This window comes from Cherax quadricarinatus, chromosome 16 (genome assembly GCF_038502225.1).
Source record: "Cherax quadricarinatus isolate ZL_2023a chromosome 16, ASM3850222v1, whole genome shotgun sequence".
NCBI lineage: Eukaryota > Metazoa > Arthropoda > Malacostraca > Decapoda > Parastacidae > Cherax > Cherax quadricarinatus.
The window spans coordinates 5606359-5626889 of NC_091307.1; positions in this window are offsets into that span (position 1 = coordinate 5606359).

Below are 20531 nucleotides of genomic sequence, written 5' to 3' on the forward strand. Positions count from 1 at the left end.
TCTTTCCTCTTCATGGTTGTGGATTACTTGACTTTCTGGATCAATTTCTGTCATCTCAAAAATGGTTATAATATCCATAATTTTTAAAGGGATGGACCAGTACGCCAGCGGAAGGCCTTGCTCAGATGACCAAAAGCTCCAATGGCCGGTCATCATATGAGTAAGACCCGCATCAGGAAATAATTTTCCTGTTTCCTGACAAAACTTGCCTAACCTAATCAGTCGTCTCATTTTCAGTCACACGTTATGTTTCTCTCCCCGACTCCATTTTACTCAGAAAACCTGTAATCAATGTGCTTTTCTGTTTCTTTTTCCTAGTTTCCTGATTTAACCTCTTAACTTCTATTTACTCCTTATCTTTTTTTGCTTTCAATAAGTAGTCTTTATTATTATATGTATGGAGTAACGTTTAACAATTTCTGGACATGCTGTAGCTGAGAAATGTAATGGATGAGGAGGAATTTAGTATTTATTCGAGGAAGAGGAAGGTAACACCAATTCCTTGGATCATGAGCCTTTTGCCAGCATCAAGGATAGTCATTGGTCACTGGCTCCAATAGTAGTTCATTACATTTATTTCGGTTTATTTGTTTTTCTTTCAAGATGGTTCGTCATGTTAATTAACCTCGTACTGTTTGGACATGTTGGCTCGTGAAATTTGTCATTGCTGCTTCGATTATTTTATCTGTCCACATTTCTGTTTTCTCATATGATTCGCATTTTTTCCTCACTATTCCCTTGTGATTAAATCAACCATAATTAATACTTTTTCTTTTGTTCTACTGACTCTTTGTTCCATTTCTTCAAGAATTTGTATTACTAATCTTTTGTTCTCATAATACGCCTGTCTTTCCATTGTATCTGATAAAGTTATGTTAAGAAAAAGGACACAAATGCAATTAATGTGACATTTTACTGTGGCAACGTTTCGTCTCCAGGAGCTTTGTTAAGCCGTTACAAACAATACATGGACACACAGGGTATATATAGGCTTTGACAGAGGTGTAGTACAAGCAGAGGAAGTAGTAGTAATTATACTACTACCCCTGCTTGTACTACACCTCACTCGACGCCTATATATATCCCTTGTGTCCATGTAACAGCTTGACAAAACTCCTGGAGAGCGAAACGTTGCCACAATAAAATGTCACATTAGTTGTAATGAATGGCTTGAAAAACCGACAAGTTGAAGATTGAGACACTTATGCAGGATATGGGAATCTTTATTCAGTCCATCAATCTTGATGGACTGAACACATCGACTCCAGGCTGAGGAACTGATTACCTCATACTCCTCCTCTCCTTACGCCTTCCTCTTTGTATTGGACTGATGAAGCCACTGTGTGGCGAAACGTTTCCTGAATAAAGATTCCCATATCCTGCATAAGTGTCTCAATCTTCCACATTAGTTGTATTTATGTCCTTTTTCTTAACATATTGTCGGTAACTCTATCAATATTAATACGTATCTGATAAAAACTTGTATATGTCTCCATTTTACAGAATGAATATAAATTCGTTAGAAAGCATTCAGCGAAGAATGACGGCTTTAATACATAGCATTAGAAATTTTCCGTATGAAGAAAGAGTGAAATCACTTAAATTACAAGACTGAGGGGACACTTGATCGAAGTGGAAGATGGCTATTAACAAAGGGGATATAAATATGGCCTTGAGGATCTCTCTCCAAGAGAGAACCCGCAGTGATGGATTTAAATTAGATGAGTTTAGATTTAGGAAGAATATAGGAAAGTACTAGTTTGGAAATAGGGTAGTTGATGAGTGGATCAGTCTACCTAGTAGGGTTATTGAAGCTAAAACTTTCGGTAGTTCCAATTTTAGGTTGGATAAATACATGAGTGAGAGGGGTTGGATTTGAGTGGGGCTTGCACATGAGTAAATAGATTTATCAAAGCTTATTGCTTGGGTAGCGTTGAAACTGGATTGGGCAAATATTCTGCTAGTAGGATGGATTTGTGAAGGACAAGCGTATTATGGGCCAACAGGCCTGCTGCAGTGTTCCTCATTTCTTATGTTCTTATGACTGTTACCAATAGCCTGGGGATTCCTGTCTCCATAGTACTTACTGCATCGTGTCTCAACTTTCTTGTATAATTTGGTTCTCTCAAAATTGAAATTTACCTTTGAGTATTACCATAACTCCTCCCCTTATTTTTTTTTAAAATCTGTAACCTCGTATGACATATCGAGGGTGTAATTAATCTTGATGTCTTTGTATATGCTTTGGCTGTTACATCTGTTTTCATTTTAATCTTCTTGTTTGACAGCTCTTGTTTGGCTCCTGTTAGTAGTGGCACCTTCAATTGTTTTCCATTTATCGCTTGCTGTGCTATCTGGCTCCTGCTTGGTGTGAGGGAAGGGGAGAGGTTGAAGTGAGGGGGGGGAGGGAGATTATCATGGAGTAAGGGTTCTTGGATTAATCTGCGATATTGTTACCTGTGGTGGATGGGAGAAGTGGGCCTCAAGTTGCGAGGGAATGGAGTGGAACTTCAGAGGCAGAATGAGTCCGTGATCCTTAGAGTAATGGGTAAGACAGGACTCTGGAATTACGTGCTGCTGATTAGGTAAGCTAAAGTGAAGATGATGAGGGAACAGTAAGGTGGAAAGGATAACATGGAAGATGTGTGTAGACTGAAGATGTTGCTGATCGTTTTGCTGGTTATTTACTCCTGTACTCCCTGCCTCTTCCTCCCCCCTCCTCCCATCTATCACTTTCTCTCTCTCTCTCATTTTCTTCATCTGCCTTTGTTGCCACACTGTTTTCTTCCTGTCGATTTCTGACCTGTTAAACTTGTCCCAGTTTTTTGTGAGGGGGTCCCTTTCTCTCTACTGTTCTCTCTTTTGTTGCTGATGGCGCCATTATTACTTTGAGGAGATAGAATTCCCTTGTTCAGACGCACCTAAACTTGTGAGCTTAACTGTCCCCTCCGATCATTATCTGGTTCAGTGGCTGTGAGCAATTCTCTTATTTCCATAATTTCCTACTGCCTCCTATCCTCCCATTTTTTCTCCCTGGAGTAAATGACGCTTAGATGCAGTGGATATCTTTAATAACCTCAACGTTTCGCCCACGCTTACCGATGTGAATAAATGGTTTTGAAAAACCGACAAATTGATAAGAGACATTTATGCAACACTTGGGTATCTTTATTCAGAATAAAGATATCCAAATGTCTCATTTATCAACCCATACTGATAAAACTTTGTGTGGGCGAAACGTTGTCGTAAATAAAGGTATCTTCTGAATTCGTTATTTAGTTCCCACTTTCAGTATTTACATGCCACTCAGTTTCAATTTTTCCCTCTTGATCTCTGCTCCTCATTATATGTTTAATTATTACGATTTTATTCATGATGTGCTAAGTCCATTAAGGTCATACACCGTCAGGAGAAAGAGAGGCACTTTGGTTTGATACAGTGAAGCGGAATATAGCTCTAATTCTTTGGATCACGAGTACTGCAACGAAAATTATCTTTCATCTTCTTACGAGTGGGCTTTCTCGCACCAGAGCAAATAATACCTACATTCCGCTAAACCACCGCGAGTGATGATACCCTTTCTATGCATGTCGTGTGTGCAGTGACACGCTCTCTTTCACCACCGCGAGTGATGATATGCTTCCTCTTAGAATTCTGTAGAATTTCATCCTCCACTATGATTTGCCGTGCCATGCCCTGTCGCAGTGCATCACCACTCGGAGTTTGGAGAGGGAGTGTATCATCACTCGTGGTGGTGAGAAAGCGTGTCACTGAACACGGTTTGGAGAGGGAGGGTATCATCACTCGCGGTGGTGTAGCGGAATGTAGCTATTATTTACGGCAGTGCAAGAGAGCCCACTCATGGGAAGACGAGAGATAATCCCGGTGAAGGTTTGCGGAGCTGTTGGAGCTGTCAGAGGCGTGAAGTACCTCTCGCGTGGTGGGAGGAGTTTAATGGAATCCCGCCAGAGACTTCCGGCTATAAATCGAGTCCAATATCCCGCTGTGGGATCCACAGGTGGTAGCCAAATATTTCGTCTCCTCTCGTTTCCTTTCCCCCTCTATCTCATCCACTTTATCATCATCTCACCCTGTTTAACTCCCTGCTCCTTACCCCTTCTCTAACTCTCTGATTTATAGAATTCACTGCATTATCGCTCTTTCACTTTTGGTATGACCTTTATTACTTTTCAATTTATTTTAACTCGCAAGAGTATCTTCAATTTATTATTTCAAACCAACACCACCCTACCTCAACTCACTTCAAAGCTATGAGCTGTTTTCCTACTCAGCTTATTTAAAAAGCTTTTTTTATTAAGCTGAATTATTTAACATGCTTAAACTTGCTTATTTAACTAGCTGTGAGCTGCTATCCGGCCTTAGTTAATTTAGCAAACAAAGATATTCTATCTTAACACAGAACAATGTCAGATGTTACCCTCCTCAGCTCATTTTATAGCCTGTACCTAGAAATATATTCTATATTGTATATCACCCCCCATCAGGGCGCCGTCCACAACAGTTAACTAACACCAGGTACTAACTACAGCTAGACGAGGGAACAAAGAGTGTACAGATACATGTTCGTATGTCGTGCCCTGCTCAAGGATTGACCTCGAGGTCTTTTGATTGTGTGCCCGTTGCTCTGTAAATACACAAATAATCCACACATAGGAGAAAGAAAAGTTAATGACAACGTTTCGTCCCGTTGATTGAACTCCCTGGAGAGAAATGTTTCCTAATAAAATGATCACGTGTTGCACAAAAGTCTTATTTACAGAGCAAGAACAACAAAAAGGCGCAATACCGTGACTGGAACAATACACAAATGACCCGCACATAGGAGAGAGAAAAGCCTATGACGACGTTTCGGTCCGAGTTGGACTGTGACTTGAAACGTCGTCATAAGCTTTTCTCTCTATGTGCGGGTTATTTGTGTTTTGTTCCAATCACGGTATTGTGCCTTTTTGTTGTTCTTGCTCTGTAAACAAGACTTTAGTGCAACACTAGATCATTTTATTAGGAAACATTTCTCTCCAGGGAGTTCAATCAATGGGACTGACAAAGCTCCCAGAAGCAAAACCTTTCCTAGAGTAATGTTTTTCATGTTTCATAAGTGTTTTATATAAATTCTGTAGATATACACATGTTATGTTCCAGAACTTACTGCACTGATAACTGACCTAGAGGGCAGCGTTGCTCCTCCGCTAAGCAAATGTTGTGTCTGCACAAAAAATGAAGAGTATAAACAGAAATCAACAATTACAGACCAGTGGCAGCCTTGCTAATCACTGGCAAAATCTCGAAACAAACTCACGGCCAATGAAAACTTTTTTTTTTTTTTTGATTCTCGTTAACCTTATAGTTACTCCCCCATTGATTTCAAAATAACGCAGTTAAAAAAATATTGTTATACACGAAGCACACGTTCTGTCTTTTATGCTCGCTATAAGCCCACTCTTTCGTAAAATCCGATGCAGATACTGTTATATTTCACAATCAAAATGCGTTGCTTCATAGAGCTCGTGATGAGGGAAAAAATACCTTCAAGTAATTATTATAAATTCACGAGAAAGCGCTAAATCGGAAGGGTCGGTACGACCCTACCGATTTAAATGATGATAAAGCTTTATCTAAGGGATGATAATGAAATTTCAGTTCCCAGGACCAAGAGCCCTTCCTTGGTATCAAGGCGCCCCCCCATTACCTCTAACTCGCATGTATTAGCACTGCGTAAATGGCCACTATGGAAAGAGGTAAATGTAGTCTCTGCTTATTAAAAGAAGAGTAGAGAAGAAGTCAGTAATTACAGACAAGTGTCAGTCCTGTTAATCAGGACTCACTATGGATTCAAACCCTATCCGTTCCTTTTCTAGAGAGAGAAAGAGAGAGAGAAATCAATCTGAAATAAAGAGAATAGATAGAATTAAGAAGATTCACACATTTGCAAAAGTTATATATACTAATAATGATGAAAATTTTTCAAAAAGACTAGAGCTAATAGAAAATAAATAATATGATGTATGATAGAGTATAACTGAAATTAGACTAGAAAAACATGTTTTAAATCAAGTTGTATTCGACTGAAACTGCTCAGCGTGGAGAAGAACCAGAATATTGAAGAAAAATGGGAAGTAGCAATATTAAAATAAACAGTACGAGCTAAGGAAACCGAAATCCTAAAGGCAGAGAAATATAAATTTTAATAATAAAGTTTCTAAGTAATTATGAGAAATTGATAATAGAGCATTTAATTGACCATTTATTTATACTCAGAAGTGAAAAGAGTTTCCGAGTATAAAGAATTGCTCAACATTTTAGGCGGATCATTGATGAGGAATAACAGTGAACGAAAAAGTTTTTAAAAGTTATTTTAATCATTTATTAAGTAAATAAATAGAACAGCTTATGAGGATGAAACTACAAATAAATATTGATTGTCTTTTTCGTACATCAGAACATAAATGAAGTTCCATTGGAAAGAGTGATCAGGTTCTCTAGGATGTAATATTTACTATTAAATATGATTTAAGAAATGAAAAAGAGAGACAACGACTAGAATAAAGGGAAACAGGTGTTAAGGCAATGTTTTAGAGAAGCTATTTAGGATCAAATACTACAAGTGTTAAATATAAATCATTTGTGCAGTAAGTGATCTATATCATATACCACAATGGAATGAAACAGGTTACCTGGAGCATACCTGGAGAAAGGTTTCGGGGGTCAACGCCCCCGCAGTCCGGTCCGTCACCAAGCCTCGTGGTGGATCAGGGCCTGATCAACCAGGCTGCTGCTGCTGGCCGCACGTAAGGTGACGTACGGGCCACAGCCCGGCTGGTCAGTTAGTGACTTTAGGTGCCTTTCCAGCGCCTTCTTGAAAACAGCCAGGGGTCTATTGGTAATTTTCCCTTATATATGCTGGGAGGCAGATGAACAGTCATGGGCCCCTGACACTTATTATGTTGTTTCTTAACATACTCGTGGCGCCTCTGATTTTCATTGGGGGGATTCTGCATCTCCTGCCAAGTAGTTTGTTTCCGTAAGGAGTGACTGTCATGAGCAGATTTGGGACTAATCCCTCTAGGATTTTCCAAGTGTATATTTTATTCTAAAAAGGGGTACAAGATAAAGTTATAAAGAATAGGTTAATGGAAAGTACTGGATAACTGTAGAAAAAACGGAATTGAAATCAACATAAGAAACGAGACGCTCAAGAAACTTACCAGAGTATCAGACAGGCCAGAAATCAATTTACGTGAAAAGATAAAGAAAGAAACACTGAAAGAATAATAGCAGACAAGAGAAAGGTGGAACCAGATATTTTATTCATGCTTGTAAATGTAAGCTAAATGTTCAAAATACGAAGAATAAAGGACAAATGCAAATTCATTGAAGATGGTGACTAAATGTTTTGCGACTAAACAGAACGATGCAGTGTGTGTCTACAAAAAAATATTTTTTATTTTAATTGAAGGATTTGAAATCCAGGCAGATGAAATGGAAGATAATGAAATAACTACAGAGGAAATAATGAAATGACTAGTGGAGCCTGACAAGAAAGAAACCACCAGGAGCAGACAGGATATCACCATGGGTTTAAAAATGATGTGCAGGAGTTATTTAATTTGTAAAATTTTTAAGATCTCATTACAGTAGGTAAATTAGAAGACAGATGGAAGATGCCACACACCCACATAGTTCCAATACTCGATCTTAAAAAAAAACGAAAAATCCTTTGAACTATTATACAGGACAGTTTTCGTGACAACAATTTTTGTAAAAATATTAGAAAACGCCGTTAGAGGCAAGTGAATAAATACTTGGAGGGCAAAAATGTTTGTGTTCAAGAAGGAATATAATATCCTGCAAATTGTTCCTGGTCAAGCTGGCTGTGGTACCTACCTCAGACTGCAAACACCAGCCTCGAAACTATCGCCATGAGAGCACCATATCATTTTATTGCGAAATTATCTATTTGTTATTTAATATTTGTAATTACAGGAGTAGTGTTACGCCGTCACAAATAAGTTTTCTCAAAGAAAAGTTTCATTACTGGCACCATTTCTTTTAATGATTTTATTTTTCTACCAATTTGTGAACAACACAGTCCTTGGTTTTCTTGTTTAAGATAAATTCTCAGCTGTTGATTCAGATTGTTGTGTGTGTGTGTGTGTGTGTGTGTGTGTGTGTGTGTGTGTGTGTGTGTGTGTGTGTGTGTGTGTGTGTGTGTGTGTGTGTGTGTGTGTGTGTGTGTACGTACGTGTATGAAATCTTTGATAAAGAGTAAAGGATGCGGCAGCGCGTTGTAAGAACATTCTGCGACAGACTTTGAATTCCAAGATCAAAGTTTAAGGCAGAAGAGTAAATAAATCCTTCCAATCACAAAAAAATTATTTACCCCAAATCAAGTTAAAACTGGCAGCTGCTGCACTGGGGTACAGCATTCAGTTCACAACTGAAGGTACCTGGATTCGAATCCAGACCTAGACGAGATATACGGCCAAGTTTCCTTGTACTTCAGCAGCCAGTACTCACCTAGCAGTATATTAACAGTAATTAGTCGGTGGTAATGGGTCGCATGTTGAAAAAAGAGAACTTCGGAACCCTACAAGAAATACGCGAAAGTGTTTTTATTTTCTTGAGTTATCTGAAATTATTAACCTTATGAAGAATTTAATATTATTAAAGAAAGGTGCCGTGATGTCGAGTAATGGCTGTTGAACGATTGAATTTGAGCTACTGCATCCTCGGATCAAACCCGATTTCCTCAGGTGCTGTGTGATCCAAACAATTTAGCCCTTTCTCATTAAAATACTCAACACAATAACAACAACACCTGCAATAACAGCAGCAAAGACAACAAGAACAAAGCAATAAAACAAAAAAACTACAAAATAACCAAACAACTACAAAAGAATCAACAATAATTATAATAATTCAGAATACACAATCCAAAGAAAGAATTATTCGTTCACTTTACATTTATATGATCCAAACTCCTTTTTCTTTATGTAAGTAATAAGTGTGTTGAACATTTCTGAGGAGGGTGTGCTGGTTAAGGCTCTCGAAGGGTCTACTGCACTCTCGGGCAAACTTTCCTAATTAATTCCTGGAGCGCGTGTTTTCTCGGGGCCAGAGATTCGACTGGATTCCTACACCACTGTGATGTGTAGCCTCAGTGTTGTTTTATTGGCCTTCTCCAAGCCCTGGCTTTGTTATAGTGGAGAAGAGGGAGGGTGGGAGGAGTGGAGGGATAAGTGGAGGGGGAAGTGGAGAAAGGAGTTAGGAAGCGATGGAAGATGGAGGGCAAAAGGGTGCGCTGATTAGAAGGATGGAAGGGAAGGAAAGCTGCGATGGAGGGAGGGTAAGAATGAATGGCGATTGGATAGGGAAGAGTTGTAGGATGGAGAGACTAAATGGAAAGAAGGAAGGACAGAGAAACAAAGGAAGGGAACGGGAGAAATGAGGAAGCGAATAGTTTCAAATAGCAGCAACAACAACAACAAAAAAAAAAAGGCAGTTGGAGTCGAGAACCGTGAGAGAGAAGAGGAGGGCGTTTAGAGGAGAATGACTAGCGGAGAGGAGTGACGAGAGGAACGGAGAAGAATGAGAGATGAAAGCAGAAGAAAAAATGGCACGAGAGAGGAAAGAGTTGGAAGAGGGTGAGATATGAGTAAAAGAAAAGAGACAGTGTGTGTTGCAAGAGAGCGAGAGGAAGAGTTAAGACAAAGAGAGAGAGAGAGAGAGAGAGAGAGAGAGAGAGACAGAGATATAGAGACAGAGAAAGAGACAGAGAGAAAATGGGTTACATCTCAGGTCAGTTATTATAAATACTTAACTTTTTTTCGCATCAAACTCTTTCCTCTCCAGCTCGTAACCTGTCTCCTGAAGTAGTCTGGTCGACACACACGCGGCTCTCGTGAGGAAGGATGCCCGAGGATTGAATCCTCGGGAGGAGGATCGAGCCTCACTTGCTTAATTCAACTGACACACAACTTAAGATAGACAGGGATAGAAATACTAATTATCTGGTAGATAGGGATAGAAGTGACTTTAGAGCTGGCAGCCAGGGATGGACAGGTGATGGACCGGAGTAGTAAGAAATGACTAGTGATGGACCGGAGTAGTAAGAAATGACTAGTGATGGACCGGAGTAGTAAGAAATGACTAGTGATGGACCGGAGTAGTAAGAAATGAATAGTGATGGACCGGAGTAGTAAGAAATGACTAGTGATGGACAGGAGCAGTGAAGAATTACTTGTGAAGGCCTAGACAGTAAGGGATCGCCTTCTATTGGACAGTTGTAGGATTAACAATAGTAACTAACTCATTGGTCAAAGCAGTTGGTTCACAACCGAGAGTCCCTGGGTTAGAATCCTGGGCAAAGTGACATGAACACCTATCTTCATTTCAACAGTTAAACATTCCCTCGCCCGGCTGACTGGTAAGAGCTCGTTCTCACGCATTTCATTTCCATTAAATCCCTCGTTAGTGTGTAGTAAAACTTCGGATCATAAGTGCCTTTGTTTCCCAGTCGTGGCTGGAGAGTGAAGGAACTCGTGTCTGTCTTTGTGTGCGTGTGCATATTTTTCACTACGTACATAGTGTGTGTAACATGGTAGTTGGACGCCTGTGTACCTGTGATCATATTTTCATGTGTCTGGATTCAAATGACTGATGCAAAGTGAGGAAAAAACATAAAAATAAGAAACAAGTTCTCTGTTCACTATTTTTTTCCTAATTAATTTTTTTCATACTATTTCTAAGATTTATAATACACAAAGGTTGTGCATCGGAGTCATCGTCTGCACAATCATATTTCTGGGTGATTATAAATTATTCTGTCTTGTCCTTATGTTAATAAAGCAATGAGATATAAGATTGTATTTACCCTACATGCACTCCCCTGGTTCTACCAAGTGAACTCACCTGTCTATACACACCTTGTCTTGATCACAGTTAAACTTGACAAGTTATAATAACTTACCTAGTTAAATCAAATTATCACTAGTGGATACACGTTTTGTTCTACTCCTATAAATGACTTTAGTTGTAATCACTTAGTTTCAATTTCCTTCCTAGTTGCACTCGCCTAGTTATGCTCACCTACTTGTAATCTACTTGGATTCTTCTCGTAAATTAGTACATCACACTCACTGGTGATTATTGAAAAAGTTTTCTCATTTATGCAGTATTTATGTCTTATGTGATAACATAGATGTAATTACACTGTAATGTCCTTGAAATGATCACGTAATTACCTAGTTACGTTGGTCAGTTTTAAGCATCAGTTCTATAGCTTGCATCCTAATTGGCAGTTGACTGAAATTATTTGAAATGTCATATTTTTTTGAGAAAAGCAGTGAATTGTTGATGCTTTTACAATGTTGCTCTCTAATCGATTCCGTTTTTGTTTCATGCTAATAAAGTTGTATGGTAACTTTTCTGCAAGTCATCTGTGATTCAGTTTCAGTAGGTGGTCATTTATTTTGGTTTATCTCGTCATGCTAAACAGTTTGTCAGCTGTATTTCTCGAAATATTTTATCTATTGTGATCAGTTTAGGTTCTAGTTCTGCGGACAGACTTTGAGCCTACATATTTGTCTTTGAGTGTCTCTTTAGGTGTTGGTTCCATGTTGGCGCCGCGTATTCTAGGACTGTCCGGACATTATGTTGTCTGTTACCATCTTAAACTCGTCTTCAGATTGATGTGTTATTCGTTTGTTTGCTAGTTTAACATTCTCCACGATGTGAGTGAGTGTGTGTGTGTGTGTGTGTGTGTGTGTGTGTGTGTGTGTGTGTGTGTGTGTGTGTGTGTGTGTGTGTGTGTGTGTGTGTGTGTGTGTGTGTGCGCGTGTGTGTGTGTGCGCGTGTGTGTAGATGTACAGATGAAGGCTTGTGAGTGTTAGTCATCTTCAACAAGAGATGACCCTCATAGCCCGTCAAGGATCCTCCTGAATCGAATGAGCACCGTCGCTTTTTAGCACTTTTGTATTCGACTGCTCAATGGGGCTTCACCGGTCGAGCCAATACTCATAAACAATGCCTACGCAGTCCTTCATACTAGGGGCTGAATAATTTATGTGATTCGAGCGTAGCTATCGTAAGGCAGGCTACACACACTCATCGGTGCTCTCATCGAAAACTTTTTCCGTATGAATAGGAATGGAATGGAATGGATCTAAAATTCACAGGTTGGTGTCATTATTGCAAAGCAGTTTTACCCCTTAAGGGTTTTGGGTTTGTTTTAAAAACAGTAGTAGTAGAAGAAATAAAAATGATAATTGTGTCTTATTCTCAGGAACGCTCTATGTCTCCAGGTGTTTGTCATGCGCCTCCTGGGAATGAGAGGGAATCATATTTCTCTTAAGGGGAGCATGATTTGAATTTCTTTGATCAAGAGTCCTCCAGCATCAAGGCTTCCCCTTCCCCTCAATGGGACGGGCTAGTGGAAACAGTATGATTTTTTTCTATTTGTTTCCTGTCAGCGTTAATCTCGTCTCTCAAGACACGTATAAGGTCTTCGACCGAGTACCTGAACGTAGTGATGTATCGCTGACAAGTATGAAGACAAAGACAGGGAAGAATGGGCGTCAGTATTTTTTGACTTCCATCTGAAGTCGTCTTCAGCAGATCCTCTTCATACGCTGAGGATGAATAAACCTATCAATCTTTCCATTTTTTTTTTTTTTTTGAGGTGTGTATTATTCTCGGGGAGCAGGAGGTAAGCAGGCACGATCCGTTGGAAGGTAGGGTAGCTAAAATTCCTTGGAGCAAAAGCCCATTGCCAAAATCAAAGTAATGCCCCGTTCCTACGTGAATGGAGATGATTAACTGAGCGGCGGACGCCAATGTCTATTTAGCTACGATAGACATGCTGGAAATAGACTGAGAAGCAGTGATTACGTGGGTAGTGGTAAATATATTCTTTTCTTATGGATACCCTGCCATTGCGGAAAACAATGTGTTAAAATTAGTTCATTGTTACTTCCAAGATGAATGAGATTTTAATTAAAAATCATAGCAATTCTTTTTTATATAGAAGGTACGCAAGGAAAGTTTATGTTGCCTCAGAGAAGGTGCGACGCCTCAGTATTACCACAACCCATTAAAACTCAACCGCGCTCACTGGTGTAGAAACATATCAATCAACAGAAGCAGACAGACAGATAGAAACAGAAACACACACACAGAGAGAGAGAGAGAGAGAGAGAGAGAGAGAGAAGTGTAACTACGTTGTAAAATACAACTGTTCACTACTGTTTATTTACAGTTATTCCAGGTACAGCCTGTCCTCCGTGCGGTGTTCCTTATCGCACGCGTTGTAGTGTCAGTATCTACACTACATTAACAGCGGCTAAAATAATATATAAGTGAACCTAACCTAAATTAACTTGTGTGTACTTACAAGTAATTTCTCAAAACTAAACAATATAGAGGAACGGCTTACGTCTTGCAAAGCAGAACACATTGTCACTGTGTAAAGCGTTAGTATACCCACGCTCTCTGTTTATGTTGGAGGATTTGATGCCAGCTAAGTTACAACGCTGGTAGCGGTGCCTCAGTTGTGTAAATGTTAGCCAGTATTGCTGCCGGCTTTGCCTTGCAGCGATGCTCCAGGGTCTCTAGTTTCCACTCTCCTATTTGAAGGACATAAACTGAACGCTTTTCACTTCTATTCAGAGTGCTGTTGTTAGTTTATTTGTCCGGGGAGAAAACCTGACACCAGTCTTTGTCATAAGATGACTCTGTGGTGTCGTCACTATGGTGGGGGATCAGGCGGCAAGATGTTTTGTCTAAGGACATGTGAAACTGGGGCAGCCAATGGATTTATGTACACGCCAAGGCAGCAGTGAAAGCTGGCTAACGCGTGCTGAACTCAGCTGTCTGAGTGATTCGAAATGATCAATTTTCCTTCGAAACTCTCAGCCAAATAACTAACGTTTAAATTAGATTAAGCTTCATAAGCCACAAATCAACTTATTAAAAAACAGACTGCTATGTGTCTGCGTACGGTGTCTGAGCGAAACCAGGAAACGCTAAAATCTGCAAGATTAACACTAGTGGGGCAAGACGTAGTTGTAGGATTACGAATACCACCATCTGATGATAAATATTTAGGACGAGGGAAGGGTCTCTCTCTTACCGTTTTGGAAAGCAGCAAAAGAATTATGTTCTCCAGTTGTCCGTGATTAATGGCAACACTGTTCTCTGCATTTCAGAGATTACTAGGAAAGAAAGACCGTCTAAATCTGACGTCGCGTACGTGTGAGTTCTTCCTCATTTATACCTCTCACTAACGTGTCTTCGACCTTGCCTACTACTGGAGAAAGACCTTGATGAAAGGGCAACAATATATACTATTTCCCCAGAACAGCCGACAGTCTTTTCATCTCTAAAGGCGTGAAAATCGAGAACAAAGCGCGTTAGTTTGCTGGAAGTTCGCCTGTGCATTACCCTTTGGCGGAGCGGGGATGTCGTGGCATTAAGAGCGAGGGGCGAGGTGCCATCAACAAAGGAGAATCCCCCACATTAAGCGAGGAGGCAGCCAACCAACAATGCCTAGTGTAAAGTGCTCGGTGACGGGGAAGCTTCCATCAGGTCTGCTACTTTATGACCCGTTGTTAAGAGGCCCCGAGTCCCCTGCTACAGACGTGTCCAGGAACGCTTGTTCAAATGGAAAAAAATGTGTATCACGAGAAAGAAACGTAAATAGAACCTTTATATTACTTACGTTAAGTCTTTTCGATTTCTGTTTTTAGTATATTCTGTTATTTAGCATATTACTCAGTTACTCATCATATTATTCTGTTATTACCTCTTATAAATAATGGAATGTTGAGCTAGTGGAAAGAAGGAAAAAATTATATAACCGTTAACGGAAAAATACAGCTTGAGATATTGTAAAGAAAGAGGAAAAATGCTGTGACGTAAACAAAATTAGAAGAAATGCTGTTAAAATGTGGGTTACATTAAACAGGACACACAGCAAAAGGAAAAAAAGTGTTTAAAAATTAAAGCGTGGCATTCCGAAGTGTAAGACAGTAGGGGAGAGCCAAAACCTAGATGCAGAGACAATGTAAATAGAGATTTGTAGTGAACCAGGGGGAGGAAAGTGGATGAGAGGGCAGTGTGTTGAAGACTTGTTTTCTCAATTTGCAGCGCTGCTGACAAAGACATGAAGCAGCGTAAGCGTTTCGCTCAAAAGGAGTTTTATTAAGTTACGGTTATCATAACTTGATAAAGTCGTCTTTGAGAGAGACGCCGTTACATCGAAGGCATATGCTGTTTCATGTGTCGTTGTCTTGTTCACCAGTTGCCTCATCTACCAGCAGTGTGTGTGTTACTCTTGCGTGGAGAGCAAACCTGGGGCTGTCTCACAACGTGTTGAAGGTGACAAGCCAGAAAGAATGGTGTGTTAAAACTGTTCCAGTGAGAGAAATACTAGGAAAGATGTGATGCTTTTTCCACTTCCAAATATTTTAGCTTCAGTTGTGATTTGATAATGTTACACAAAGGGCAGAAATGTCACGTAAAATTTCGTCTCCGGTGTGTTAGCTATTTGTGAAGTGTTTCAGCAACGGTAATGTGACTTTTATACTTCGTTATAGTTTTAATGCAGCTAGGCAGCTAAAGATTTGGGTTAACAGAAGTGTACTTCCATTCTCCAAGAAATGCATAACCCCTATGTGTTTAGCTCTTCCCTTTTCCACCTTGGCTCTTTTTTTCTCTCTGAGATATTCTTTACATGGTCTGATTGGTCAGAGTGTGGACCGTCATTCTCGGTCCTAGGTTCGAACCTCCATCACTCCTTGTGAAGGTTGACAGGTGCTTCGTAGCGGCCTGGTAGTACGTTCGACTCACAAGCGAAGTATCTAGATTGAATACTGGGGGCGAAGAAACGCATGGTTATGTCACAAAATAACTGTTGCCATCGTTACTTGGCAGTAAATAGATTGTTGTGGGTCGCACCCAGGAGGAGTACAAATAAAGAGCCCCAGTGAAAAAGAAAGGAATGCAGGAATAGAATAGCACTGCAATTAAAATTGAATGCTATACAAGTATCACAATAATGCAGCAATATAGATTTAATTCTACTTAAAGGTAAAATTAACACCACAACACAACTCACATAGCTTAGGTGTGAGCTTAATTCAATTTAAATGAGACTATTTACAGGAAATGATTTCAGAACCTAATCAAATCTGTTAATGGATAAAACAAGACGCAGACTTTACTATCACGACCACAATCAAGACTTTCAGGAAAATATTCCGAAAGAATGTAATAATGAACTAGCTGAAAATTATTCTGAATATCAAGTTTTCTTATACTTCTCTTCAATAGCAGACTATATCATATAATATATAGGTTAAATTATCTTAGCTTGGTTACCCAATGTATGCTGTAGATAAAATTTTATGTATTTAAAAAATGTGGTTTATTTTTACTGTAATATAATTTTTGATTCTTATGATGGATGAACTATTCCATCATAAGAATCCGAAACATTAATAAAGAAATCGGATATCCTTCGGAGATGGTATTCATCACAGTCTTGGTGCTGCTTCTCTGTCTGTCTCTCTCTCTCTCTCTCTCTCACACACACATACACACACACACACACACACACACACACACACACACACACACACACACATACATACATATATACATACATATATTATATGTATTGTATAATAAATATGATCAGATAGCGAGCGAGCGAAAGCATAAAAATATCAGGATGTGGAATCTAGATGAAAGAAACAATTTACACAAATCTGTTTTATCAAACTTTTTTCTTCCTATTCAAAAAGAACGTGAACCACTGCCTAGTAACGCAATTTATTATTAATATTTAAAAAAGCGCAAAACCCTCGTGGATCATTCAGCACTACACCTGCTTAGTCGATGAAGCCTAAAATGTATCTCATAGTAGAGAAACATACCAGCACGCCACATACAAATTATCCTCACAGGGGAAACTTTAATCTAGTAGGAACTATGTATCTCCTGGGAAATGAAAGGTAACCAGAGTTGAGCAGAGGACGGTAACTCCAATTCGCTGGATCAAAAGCCTTTCACCAGTATCACGGTACCCTCCCTTGAAGAGAGCTTACACACACAAAAAAAAGAAAACACACATCTGTACTTCCTCGACAACAACCAGGAGAGCTTCTTACGCCAAATTCAATTTTCCTTTCAGATTGAATCTCTAAGGGTAAGAGATCGCCTTAATTGACACCTATTGTCTTCCTACTCAGGCTGGAGCAAGATTTGTTAGGGGCTGATACTCTTGTATTTGATAGAGGTTGTGGCATTTGGATTTGTGAGGGGTTGTGGCTCTTCGATTAGTTAGGGGCTATTGATCATAGATTTGTAATTGGTCGACGGTTTTCATTTAATAGGGGCAGTTGTTTAAGGAGTTGCAAGTCGCAAACCAAGCGATAAAGGATGCAAAACAACCACGGGGGTAGAAGGCCTTTCGTGTTGCAATCAACACATCATCAGGAGCTTGCAAAGTTGATAACATGATAACATACAAAATATTGCGTGGCTCAGATGGGTCAATGGGATGTTAGGAAGTATTTCTTCAGCCACAGAATTGTTAGGAAGTGGAATAGTCTGGCAAGCAATGTAGTGGAGGCAGGAACTATACATACTTTTAAGACGAGGTATGATAAAGCTCATGGAGCAGGGAGAGGGAGGACCCAGAAGCGGTCAGTGAAGAGGCGGGGCCAGGAGCTGAGTCTCGACCCCTGCAACCACTATTAGGTGAATTAGGTGAGTACACACACACACACACACACACACACACACAGTATAAGAGAACTAGATGAGAACTAAACATGTCATTCCGTACACCGTTATATACGGCATCACTTCACAGCGTACTTTCAGTACGACATAAAACACCATCCCTACACATCACTCTTGACATTTCCAACTCCCTGAAGTGAAGTAAGTCAAGGAGAATTATGCATACAAATGACTCGTCGTGTATCCCCGGCTATAAAGCCAGCCGATCCGGTCTCCATTCCCAAGATTTTATGATATTAATAACCAGAGGAGACGAAGTTTTGGGTTTGAAATGGCCTACCTAGGTAGCTGATACCAGAATCGGAATTGGGAATTCGAAACGCGGGTGGATGTGTGTTGTAATATCGTTGACGAGAGAGGAACGCGGCTTTGATGGCGGTGCTGGAAGTCGAGTATCATTTTACATATGTTTCGTTTCATTGACGTGACCAGGGTTCGAACCCACGATTTAACATCTAAGAAAACGCCAGAGATTTGAAATTATAAAAAAAGATGTGCAAGACAGGTATACAATACCGACAAGATGAAAATTAAGACACTTGTGCAACATCTGGTTATCTTTATTGTAGACGTTTCACCATCCAGTGGCTTTATCAATACAAATTCTTGGACATAATAAGAAATACGAAGAACTATATACAGGCTGAGGGACTGATTACCTCATCTTTTGTATATAGTTCTTCGTATTTCTTATTATGTCCTAGAATCTGTATTGATAAAGCCACTGGATGGCGAAACGTCTACAATAGAGATACCCAGATGTTGCACAAGTGTCTTAACCTTCATAAAAAAAGATACCACTCAGCTACTAGAACAGAGACGATACCTGAAAAATAATAAGTTTAGATAAGGATTTCAGAATACATTCATTTTTTTGTAATAAGACAGCATACCATAGTTTGTTAGGGCAAGGTGTGCCGCCGTGGTAGATGCCGGCTGAGATCTATATAAAAAAAATGAGAAAAAATTAACGCTTTCCCTGAAATGAGTGATGTCAAAAATTATAGAAAGAGAAGCTACTCTTAAAAAATATTCCCTATATTTACGGTATTTTAGGCAATTAATATGTACCTTTTTCTGAAGCTTTTGCTTCTGAATTTATAATATATAGAAAATATTTGGGAAAACTGCTAAATTAAAGTTAGTCAGGAATCAAAGGTCATGTGACCCTCAAATTATATTATTGGAATATCTTTTTAACTAAACTCCCATAAAAATATATTTTCACAAAATAAGTTCCCCCAGACAAAAAATTGCATTCCAGCTAGATCTCTTCGGGCAGTTTTTTTTTTTTAATGGCGATTTTTCTTAACAGGCAAAACGTTCCAAGAAGTCAAAAATTGTCCAATTTTCACAAAAATCAGGAAACTTGTGAAAATGTAATGCTGATATCTCCACTCTGATGTTGAACACCAAATAGTCAATATCTACTATTTTTTCGTTTATTTATCTGAAAGTATAAGGAATGTCCTTTGATTTTAAAAGTGTCTTAAGGGAGGACGTTTCTTAGAACATTCATTACATTCAATACTATATAGCGATTCAGTTCACTTGATGTAATATAGTCTCTCTGCTTTGACAAATTTACAAACCACCCGGTAAATGAGTCGTAAAACACCAGTTTCCCATAAGAATATCAAAATTCAGTACTTCTAGGCATTGAAAAATTTTCTGGGAGCCTTTTTTTTCTTAAATGGGCAACTGCAGTTTTCTTTGACAATGCAATGTAATGGTCTTGTCCTTTAATGCCCTTCCGTTTATTAAATGTAACTGACAATGCATTATTATAACCCCTGAACATTTTTGCCTAATTCAGAGTCATAAATGTTACGTTTATGTTTGAAATGCTAGTAATCAATTATCTTTATTTTAGGAATTTCGACTGATTTATAATTTTAAACAATGGGAAAAACTACTGAATTCCAGAGCCAGGAAGGTCAGTTAGAAGAGCCCCTTTCACTTAGAAATATCTCATCTGTCAGAAATGCAGTGAAGTTGATGTGCGGCATTAACTTCAGGGATGAGAGATATCTCGATGCCATTGATAGAATTTAGCCACCGGTCTGGAGTTAGAAAAGGAAGTATGACAAAAGGATTGTTTCTCTACACAACTTTCCTTGTATGAACCTTAGCCCTGGCTTCGTCTCTGTAGATGCCTTCCTCTCCCACTACATTGTAAAATGCTCCAAACTTCAGAACACCCGTGACTTAACCTGAATCCTCATTTTTTCTCCTTTTTCTTCTTCTTCTTCTTCTTCTTCATCTTCTTCTTCTTTTTTTTCTTCCTCTTCCCCTTTCTTCTCTCCTTTTCTCCTCTGGGTTGTCTTTCTCTCTCCTGTCTCGTGTTTCTGTTCCTTCTTCATTTATTTTATTTCACCACTTCCCCTTTCACGCACCTCTGTGCGCTTGCTCTCCCTCAGTGGGTTTCTAGCTCTCTTGCAGTGCTCCCCTTCCTTTATATTTGACTGGCTCGTCTTCCTTATTTCCCACTTCTACCACTACCACTACTACTACCTCTTCTTCTTCTACTGCAACTACTGATGAAATTAACACACATGTGCGGCGTCTGGTTGTCTTTGTTGTGGACGTTTCGCCATCCAGTGGCTGGCTGGATGGCGAAACGTCTACGGTGGGGATGCCCGGGTGTTGTGCATGTGTCATTTCATCCTGTCGGTATTATATACATTTCTTGTACTACTACTACTACT